We start from the raw sequence: 11,738 nt of genomic DNA on the forward strand, positions 1-11,738 counted from the left end.
GGCTGTCATTCAGAGTAGAAGGAGAGAAAAAGGGCTTCCAGGAAAGAAATACAGACTAAAAGAATTTGTGATCACTAAACCAGGCCTGCAAGATATATTAAAGAGGATCCTTTAAGTGAAGAGAGATCCCAAAAGTAACAAAGGCCAGAAAGGAACAGAGACAATATACAGAAACAGTGATTTTAGAGGTAATACGATGGCACTAAATTCACATCTTTCAATAATTATTCTGTAATTATTAAATGTAAATGGGCTAAATGCTCCAATCAAAAGACACAAGGTATCAGATTGGATATAAAACAAGACCCATTAAAACAAAAACAAAAACAAAAAAAAACCCCGAAGACCCATCAATATGCTATTTAAAGAGACTCATTTTAGACCCAAAGACACCTCCAGATTGAAAGTGAAGAGCTGAAGAACCATGTATCATGCTAATGGACATCAAAGGAAAGCTGGAGTAGCCATCCTTATATCAGACAAATTAGATTTTTAAACCAAAAACTGTAGTAAGAGATGAAGAAGGGCACTGTATCATAATAAAAGTCTATCCAATAAGAAGATCTAACAATTTTAAACATTTATGTCCTTAACTTAGGAGCAGCCAAACATATTAACCAAATATATAAACCATTTAATAACAAAATTAAAGGACCTCATTGACAATAACAATAATAGTGATAATAATAGTGTCCCACGCACAGCAATGGACAGAAATCTAAGCAGAAGATCATCAAGGAAACAAGGGCTTTGAATGACACACTGGAGCAGATGGACTTCACAGACATATTCAGAGCATTTCATCCTAAAGCAACAGAATACACATTCTTCTTGAGTGCTTATGGAACATTCTCCAGAATAGGTCACATACCAGGTCTCAATCAGTATCAAAAGATCAGGATTATTCCCTGCATATTTCCAGAACACAATGCTTTGAAACTGGAACTCAATCACAAGAGGAAAATCGAAAAGAACTCCAAACTTGGAAGCTAAAGAGCAACCTACTACAGAATGAATAGCTCAACTGGGAAATTAAAGAATTTTCAAAAATACATGGAAATTAAAGAAGAATTTAAAAAAATACATGGAAGAAAATGCAGATTCAACAACAGTTGAGAACAACAGTTCAGAACCTCTGGGATGCAGCAAGGTGGTCCTACAAAGGAAGTATATAGATATAGCATTACAAGCCTTTCTCAAGAAACAAGAAGTCTCAAATACACAAGCTAACCTTACACCTAAAGGAGCTGGGAAAAGAACAGCAAATAAAGCCTACATCCAGTAGGAGATGAGAAATAAGAGATTAAAGCAGAAATCAGTGATAGAGATATCAAAAAAAATAATAGTATAACAGAGCGATGAAACTAGGAACTGGTTCTTTGAAGGAATTTATAAGATTGATAAACCCCTGGTCAGACTTATCAAAAAGAAAAGAGAAAGGACCCAAATAAATAAAATCATGAATGAAAGAGGAGAGATCACAACCAACAATGAAGAAATACACACAATTACAAGAACGTATTAGGAGCAACTATATGCCAACAAATCAGGCAATCTGGAAGAAATGGATGCATTCCTAGAAACGTATAAATGACCAAAACTGAGACAAGAAGAAATAGAAAACCTGAATAGACCTATAGCCAGCAAAGAAATTGAAACAGTAATCAAAAAATCTTCCAACCAATAAGAGTCCAGGGCTGCATGGCTTCCCAAGGGAACTCTACCAAACATTTAAAGAAGAATTAATGCCTATTCTTCTGAAACCATTTCAAAAAATAGAAATGGGAGGAAAACTTCCAAACACATTCCACGAGGCCAGCATTACCTTGATCCTCAAAACAGACAAAGACCCCACTAAAAACGGAAAATTACAGACCAATATCCCTGATGAACATGGATACAAAAATTCTCACCAAGATACTAGCTAATAGGGTCCAATAGTGCAGTAAAAGGATTATTTCTGGGCAGCAGGGTGGTTCAACGTCTATAAATCAATGTGATACATCACATTAATAAAGGACAAGGACCATATGATCCTCTCAAGAGATGCAGGAAAAGCATTTAATGAAATACAGCATCCTTTCTTCGTAAAAACTCTGTGATCGAGAGCACATAGCTGAATAGTGGCGGGCGCTAAGGAGGGCACGTGACGTAATGAGCACTGGTGTATGTGCCACTGATGAATCACTGAGCTCACTTCTGAAGTTGATACACTATATGTTAGTTAATTAACTGAGTTTAAATAAAATTAAAAAAAAAAAAAAAGAAAGAAACCCTAGGGAGACAAAAGTTGATGTCAGACTCCCATTTGCAATGTGACTATAGGAAAATGACTTCCAACGTCAGAAGCAAGATAGCTGAGGGGTAGACTGGGGAGGGGGGATGTGAAATCCTTCGGTAGCATACAAGCATCTTCGTGATCTGAACCTTGCCTTCCCTCTGCAGCTGCGGCGTGTTCTTTCTTTCCTGTACTATCAGATAAAAATGACTTGCAATCTCCCAAATACTCTATATTCACACACTTCTGTGACTCTCTATAAGCTATTCCTTCTCATTAGATTTCCTTTTTTCCTTTCTTCACCTGGGTAAGTCCAATTTATTTGTCAAGATAAGCCGTGGTGTTCCCTCCTCACCCAGGCCCGCCCGAAGATGGATTTCATGACTTTCCTATGCCTCTCACAGGGTTTAGTATGGTTGTCATGGTGCTTGGGAAACTGTATTATCTGCTTATGCAGTCAGGTGTTTGAATAGTACACTGAGACATGCCCAATATAAAAATGTCAAACAAACAAAAACCTTGTAGATAAAAAGAATAAAATTTTTACATAGAGTAACAGTACATAATCTTTAACTTTTCCTAGGCTGATGCATGTTTTTTTTGTGTGTGTTTTTTTTTGTTAAGATTTTATTTATTTATTATGAGAGACAGAGAGAGACAGAGACAGAGACACAGGCAGAGGGAGAGGGAGAAGCAGGCTCCATGCAGGGAGCCCAACACGGGACTCCATCCCTATTCCAGGATTCCAGGACCCTGCCCTAGGCTGAAGGCAGGTGCTAAACCACGGAGCCATCCAGGGATCCTCTGATGTGTGTTTTTCTAGGTTTTTTTTTTCCTGGTAATTTACATAATTGCACACATGCAAATTGGATCAGAGTATTTGCATTGCTTTGCCACTTCTCCACTTAAAAGTGCGCCCTGAAGTTCTATCCACGTCAGTAGACATATGTCTACTCCAGAGCATGGACGTGGCACAGTTTATGCAACCTATTCCTCTTTTGATAATAATTTAGTTTATTTTCTATTTTTTCACTAAAGAATGTTCAAAGTGAACATTTTTGTGCACAAAAATCATTTACTCTTATAAGCTACATCCTTTAAAAAAAAAGTGGAATTTTTCAGTTTTGCTTGAATTCTGCTATTACTGTGTAACAGATCTGCATGCCACTCATTTAATCAACAAGTATTTACTGAATGCCTACTGTGTGCCAGGCACTACTATAAGCACTAAGAATTTAGTAGTGGACAAAAACATTGTAAACCCATTCTTTCATGGAGTTCATGTTCCAGTGGATAAAAGCAGATACATATAAGCATATACCATGTTCATGCTGATACGGTCTAAGAAGAAAAATAAAGCAGGGTAAAGAGATAAAGAGGAGTAAGATTTATAATCATTCCAAAACAGCATCCCTTTGCCGCACTCTGCTTTGTATGTGATACTATCAACTATCTGAACTTCAAAACTAGAATATATTATTTATCATCCTCCTGATTATTTCACTAATAATTATTTCACTTACATCCAATGCATATTTTTTCATATATTGTCATTTTACCTGATTATTTTATTCAAAAGACGATAAGCTCCTTGCAACCAGTAACTCTATGTTTTTTTGCACCTAGATCCTATCAGAGTACCTGACATAAAATAGGCTCAGTGGTTAAGCATCTGCCTTCAGCTCAGGTCATGATCCTGGAGTCCTGGCATCGAGTCCCACATCGGGCTCCCTGCCTGGAGCCTGTTTCTCCCTCTGCGTATGTCTCTGCCTCTCTCTCTCTCTCTCTCTGTGTGTGTGTGTCTCTCCTGAATAAATAAAATCTTGAAAAAAAAGTGACAATATAGATAGTATTTTATATATATGTACACCTTTTTGAGATATATGTAATGTTAATCACATTATTATTTACATGCCTAATGTCACATGCATATAACATTGTACATGTAAAATACTAATTATTTGTTTGAAAATTTCTAATAAACACTATTAAATCAGTAACATAATGAAATTATACATCAGTAATAATTAGTTTGGGAAATGACAAAAGTCCTCTCAAATCAATGTATCACAAGAATAACTGGAAAATAAATGAAAAGATTCAAAGTCATTTAGAGTCACTAAAAAAAAAAAAATAAGATTATGTCTAGGGGCACCTGGTGGGCTCAGTCAGTTAAGTGTCTGACTCTTGATTTCAGCTCAGGTCACGTTCTCAGGGTTGTGAGGTTGAGCCCCCAGGTTGGGCTCCATGCTGGGCGTGGAGTTTGCTTAAGATTCTCTCCCTCCCTTCTCTCCCTCTGCCCACTATGGCCTCTCTCTCTCTCTCTCTCTCTCTCAAAAAAATCCAAACCAAAAAAACTTATCAGGATGTATCTTGGTACCATTATTAGAACAATCCTAACTAATGTATTAAATGTCCAAAGGTAAAATTGCTCTTATGAATAATACTTAATGATGCAGAAGAACAAAATCAAAGGAAGAAAAAATGTCTTTCAAAACACATTTGTAAAACTTAGTATTAAAGTCACTGTCAAGTAAATGAGTGTCTGGCATTTGACAATTTTTTTGTAAATTACTGAAACAGGAAGAATCTTTGAAATCTACTTTAACCCTTCATTTTTCAGACGAGAAACTAAAGAACCAGGATAGTGACTTGTGAAGGCCTCATAGCTACCTAAGAGCAGAGCTAGGGGAGATTCCATGTTCTTTGACTCCTTCCTAGAGCAGTGCTTGCTACACTACTAAGCCTCTCACAGACACAATAAATTCTAAATTTATAGGTGGGTTGTATTTGAAAAACTCATCTATAAATCACTTTCAGTTAGAATTGGGAACCCAGTTTTCCCTAGAAATAATTTTTTAAATTGGGTTGAATTCTTAAATTAGTCCCCAATTATACGTACCCTGAGGAATAATTGTCCTGTAATGCACAATGTGCAATAGGGAAGAATTAAAGTTAAGGAAGGGCTATTTTTAGGTGTCAATCCTTGAACCTCACAGGTTAAGTTCCTTGAACCTGCTACTAATGATTATTGTTACAGCTGAAAACGCAAGACAACTTCCTAATCATGTCTGTGATTCTAGAACCCGTTCCTGACTCTCACATTCTAATTGCACAAGAGTACGATTTTGGGATTTCCCTCTTACGTATGGAAGCTGCCAAATGTTTTGTAGTCGTTAGCCATCCCCAGTTGTGTGTCTCCTTGCCTCCAAAACCCTCCTATAGGACCTGGAAGGACTTTTACAAAACATGGCACATTCAACATAGTCATTGGCTTAAATCCAATCAAAATTCATTGCATCCAAGGCAACTTAATATTCTTAGTTGCTTAAGGCAATCCAGGGCTACACCTGCAGCTGAATTTATGGGCCATGGATCAAAGGGATGGAAGGTATACGAATGATCTGGGTTTATAAAGATGAAAAAGGGAAAGCAGAGCTGTGTAATCCATCGGTAAACATCCACCATACTAGGAGAGCACGTTCCTCGATCCATGACTGTCCTGCAAGGCAAAGAGTCAGTTACAAACTTCATGTAGCCTTTTCTCACCAAGACATTGACAAATTGCCCTTTCCTCTATAACCCCCTTCTCCCAATGTAATTGTCACACCCTGAGTTCACCACATTTCTCATGCACATACTGTGGTTACAGGGCAGTCCACCAAAGGATTTTTTTTAATTTTTTTTTATTAAATTTTTTTTTTATTTATTTATGATAGTCACAGAGAGAGAGAGAGAGAGAGGCAGAGACACAGGCAGAGGGAGAAGCAGGCTCCATGCACCGGGAGCCCGACGTGGGACTCAATCCCGGGTCTCCAGGACTGTGCCCTGGGCCAAAGGCAGGCGCTAAACCGCTGCGCCACCCAGGGATCCCAGGATTTTTTTTTTTTTCTGATTTGAGAATACATACATATTCCACATTCTAAGATATGTCTTAGAAACATACACTTGTACAGCTACGGATTAATTTTTAATGGATTACCTTTAATAGAAAAACATAGAAGTCATATTAAACAAGGGCAAACTCGGACATTTGATTGTTATATATTACATTAGCATTTTCTCTGTATACTTACTGAAATTCATTAATAAATCTTTCTCCATCCAGGATAGTATACAGAGTAAAAAATAATAATAATCTGGCATTAACATTCAAAGCAATGTAGATTATGTCTATAAAACGACATATCAAAAGAAGTCTAGAAGACTAGACTACCGCTTCCCCCCTTACTGCTCTCCACCAGAAGAGACAAAAGAATAAGAAAAAAAAAAAAAAAGCAAATAGAATGAAGGAAAATATAAGGGAAACTACTTCATATGAATGACTTTGAGGAAAAAAATAAAGTTCCACATTAATGGTTGAATATAATCTATGACATCGTATTACTTTTTTTTCATGCACTGAACACACATGCGCACACAAATTAGAATTATTCAAGCAGAAGGAATCCAAGGGGAGGGACCTAAGTGTGATAATATTCAAGTATAGTAAAATCTTAACTAGAATAAAATCGAAAGTTACTGAATTAAAAATTTTCCCGTGCAATTTCTAATACGCATTTCTAAGCATCAACAAGACCTCAAAGAAAAGGGATTTATTTTAGAAAGATTTTCAACAATAATGCTGAAGCTAATAGTATTCTAGTTAAACAAAGAAATTCAAATTAGCTTGAATACCCCATATACACCCAATTATTTTTTTAATCTGAATCTCAATCTTATGCACACCCACACACACGCACACACGGGATATACTGATTCTGTTTTCAGAGATTAGTTTACACATTCATATGCAGTATTGCCATGTGAAAAGCTATTAAATGTAGCTATTAGTTTTTAAGGGAACGTTCAATTCCCTGCCTCTGAACACCCGTACGTGTGTACGGTCTAGGAGTGAGCAAGCGCAGAGCAGTACACTGACGTGCTACTGAACAGAGAACTCCAGAGGCAAGCCACCGAGATCTAATGTGCAATTATGCAAAAATTACACATAAACCACAGGGAGAAAGGTGGGAAAGCATCCACCGTCCCCTTCTATTGAGTTCTCCCAGACATGAATGAAAGATCTAGGGATGATCACTGCTATTTTTATTATCATGGTCTTGTTCATCAGCTGAACATCAAATTCCTACTTCTCCTTCTAGTCCCCATTAGGCCTCAGCTACAAACCTCCCGTCTTTCCCTGTCTTCCTCTGACACTCTCTTAGCATTTTAAAGATACCTCCGTTATTGCCATTAAATTCTTATATTTTAATTTTTTTTTATATTTTAATTTATATTTAATTTTAATTCTTTATTTTCATGACCAATTGCAAGTTTTAATCTCCAAGAGAAAGACATTGTTATTTTGCCAGAGTGACCGTCCCTTTGTCAGAGCCCCATGATATGGCCGCTGACTTCCCCTAGAACAAATGATCCAAGGATAGATAGCATGGAAGGAACAGGAATTCCTTTTAAGATCTAGTGTCAAGATTCATGCTCATTTCTGCAACATCCTGTTGGTTACCCAGGTTGGCCCTACCTGGCTTGTGATGGAGCAACTTAAGGACATGAACAGCAAGAAGCATGAATCATTGGGGGCTGTCTTACACAATCTTGAGGCTGGTTAATACAATCTTGAATGAGGGGGGGAAAATCACATAATTGAATTCCTCATAGTCTTCTTAACCCCAAAAGTTTCTTTACTATAAATTGTTCAACTACATAAAAACACAACACAGAAAAGTATGGAATATGGCCACCTAACCACAGGTCCCTGTCATCCTCTTCTTCCCAAGTTTCAGTAGACTTGTATATTGTGCTTGAAACTTTGGGACTTCATAGAAGCTCTGGAGAAGTGAGTTAGGGGTTTTCATATACTATATACTAGGTAGGAGACTAGAAATCTCAGGAGGTAACCCCCCCACCCATAAAGACAAGTCTTAGGTCCCAAAATTAGCTTAGTTGTCAAACATGTGAGAAGCTCTTCAGGAAGCCCAGCACCTGATTGTGAGCAATTCTAGGAATCTCCCAAATGTAGGTACACGGCTTCTCTGTCATCTATATAGAGCTCAGTGACACACTGAAATGACATGAGACCTTACTGGGGAGTTGAATGGCATCCTTCCTGAGAAATATCATTAGCCCTCTTGAAAAAATTCTTTTACTGGAGATCTTTGGATGGTAAGTAACAAAAATCCATGCAAACAAACATCTTATTGTACCATGTAATCGAATTCTAGAGATGTTAACTACCCTCAGAAAGAATAAAACCAGTACTCTCTAGCTTACATTTCTCTTCCTCTTTAAGCATCAGTGTATTTTATAGAGTTTAAGTCTCATTCAGCTATAACTATAGCCAACATTGGCTCCTGGTTTGTATTTTCTCAATGTAGTGACCGGAAAAAGATGGCTCTTCCCTCTTGACCCAATCTGAAAACAAAACAAAACAAAACAACCTCAAAGGACTCTCCTTCACTCAGTTTGGTCACATGAGCACCCCACTGAATCAGCGGAGCTATAACGGAATGCTATAACTCAGTTATATTGGGTTCATTCCTGAGAGCAAGGAACATACAAGAGTCCGTTCAGAATACACATTATAGTAGAAGTAGTTCTCCAAGTGAGAAGGCATGCAGTTCCCAAAAGAAATGAGAGCTAATTGACAGACAAAACGAGGGCCAACTATGCCTCCACCCTAAAATATAACAGCTGTCTACATACTTGGGAATGCAAGATCTGGGAAATGGATGGTTGCAAAATAAAAAAATAAAAAAAAAAGCTATTTTAATATTTTCACGGACTTACCCAGTATTTACTAGGACTCATCTCAGTGAGTCATCAGTTACTGATGGCAAATTAAAAAAAAAAAAAATCTCTTACAAGAACATATAAATTAAAGAAAATCAATGCATACAATAAAAAGATCAGCAGTTGGGGCACTGGGTGGCTCAATTGGTTAAGTGTCTGCCTTCAGCTGAGGTCATGATCTGAGGGTCCCGGGATGGAGCCACATCTGGCTTCCTGCTCAGAAGAGAGTCTGCTTCTCCCTCTGTCCTTCCCCTGGCTCATCTTCTCTCTTTCGAATAAATAAATAAAATCTTTTAAAAACCCAGAGGTTCAAAGAAGATCATTTTGAGCATTTTATAGTGAGTTACTATAAAATATAAAGGTGTAAAGGAAATTGGACCACTGAATTCAAAGCTCAGTTGGAAGAATTATCTCAAAACTTACAGGAAAAAAAAAAACAGTAAAATGAAAATTATAGAAGGAAGGACATTAGAAAAATAAGAATCAGGACATTAAACAGCCAATAACACTTTCAAAGGCAGGGAGGAAAACAGACTGGAGCAATTCAAAATAAAAAGAGGAAATTTTCTCAGACCAAACCAAATATTAGTTAAGATTTATGAAATTAGGCTCATTACTAAACATATGGAATGATGGAATGGCTAAACATCAAAAATAAATGAATCTTACAAATGTGCAGAAATATTTTATAAAAAGTTACCTAGTAAGAAAAGGTAATTGGATACATATCACCCATATACAATCTTTGTTTTAGTGATACGAAGAAAAACTCATCCACTCACCAAATATTTATTTAAACTCCTATTAAATTCATACGGGCTGTTTAGCATCTGGAATGAATAGTGAACAAACTAGATAAAGTCTCTGCTCTAGAACTTATATTCTAGTGGGACTAAAGGAAACTGCAGGCAACGCAAGAAAAGCTTGCTGAGATAGATAATTTTGTATGGGTAGGAAAATTTTGTGTTTCATCATATTTTGTTTCATCATATTTAAGAGGTGATGCTACATCTTTTTTTTTATTTGTTCTATCAATTAGGATTAGGTTCACACACATCTACAATTGAATTAACAGAGGTTCATATTTCTCTCATAGAGTCTACAGGTAGGTGGCCTGTGGGCACTGTATGAGGTCACTCCACAAAATCTTGAGAAATCCAAGCTCCTCCATCCCTAGGAATGTACCCTGTACCTACTACACATATACACATACATGCACACACACACACACACGCATGCTCCCCAAAACTATTTGGTGAATCCCAAGAATCAGCGTGTAACAGGTATCCATGGTGATCCTAATGAGGTGGTCTTTTACCCACCTGAGAAATCCTGGGGGAGGGGAATGAGGGAAAAAATGGTGAAGGGAATCCAAAAAACCAGGGAATGAGAGGAATAAAATTACTTCCAAAAATCAAACTACTATATCAATAGTTACTAAGAGTAGAAATATACAAAGTTTACGAAGGAAATCTAAACCACCAGTATTTGACAAAACCCTAACTTTTAGATATTTTCTTATCTACACAAATAGTCCACATGAAGGTGAATGATGCTCAGCAAGTCCAAAGGTGCAATGGGAGCAGCTGGAAGAGTCTCGGAGGCTTTCCCAAGCTGTGACACCTACATCTCGTTGCATGCCTTTTTAGAACTTCTCCAACCATTCTGCTGTGAAAAGTTTGGATTTACTTTCCTTGCTTCCCTGTGAAACACGTCAGAGGACACTTTATCATTTTAAGTTAGTTTTGCACCATTATGTCTTAGAAACTTAGGGGAGGTGAGGCAATATGAAAGGCTGCAATGAGATCGTGCTCCACGAAGGAGCTAAGCCAAAATGCAAAGTGAATTTGGCGGTCACATCCTCACCTCCACGCCCCTCGGAAGAGAAATAGGAGGCAAAAGAAAGGACAATGTCATAAAGCCAGGTAAATGGTGGCTCAGGTCACTTTGTAACATCTACTTCTTCACAAAACTACGAAATTGAGGAGATGGTTGGTGTTCACCGAGTGGCTTTTGAAAGTTCCCATCCCTGATCCTGTTCAGAAAGCAGATCCGTCTGAATGGCCCCGGGGTCCCTGGCTGCGGCGGACTGCAGGCCATTGCCCTCCTTCCCTGGGAAACCTTCCCTGGGAACCTGCCCTGCCCGCTCAGTCCTATCCTCCTAAATTGCTGGTTAAGGGCAGTCGGGGGGCCCAGCGGTGGAGCACCTGCCTTGGGCCCAGGGCGAGCCCCCGGGTCCCGGGATCGAGTCCTACGTCGGGCTCCCTGCGTGGAGCCTGCTTCTCCCCTGCTTCTCTCTGTCTCTCTCTCCCATAAATAAGTAAATAAATCTCTAAAAATAATAATAAATAAATAAATTGCTGGTTAATTTCCAAACTGTTCTGTAGCCTCCCGGTGGCCCACAGGGGGTGTCGGACTGTGGTGCGGGAGCCTAACCCCGCCCGGCGCCTGGACTCTGCGCGAGTCCCTGGACGCTCCGGGCTTGGCGCGCCTCACCCGGAAAACGACGCTTGTTGCACGTTTGCTAAAAGCCCGCGGAGTTTTTAAGTGTACGATGGGGATTTAAGCAGAAGCAGGCTTCTCGGACACACAGGGCAGGTCCTTCCTGCGGGAGGCCCCGGCCGGCGGGGGGAGGGGCGTCACCGAGGCCGCCTCGGGTCCCTCTCCGCAG

This window comes from Canis lupus, chromosome 6 (genome assembly GCF_011100685.1).
Source record: "Canis lupus familiaris isolate Mischka breed German Shepherd chromosome 6, alternate assembly UU_Cfam_GSD_1.0, whole genome shotgun sequence".
Classification (NCBI taxonomy): domain Eukaryota; kingdom Metazoa; phylum Chordata; class Mammalia; order Carnivora; family Canidae; genus Canis; species Canis lupus.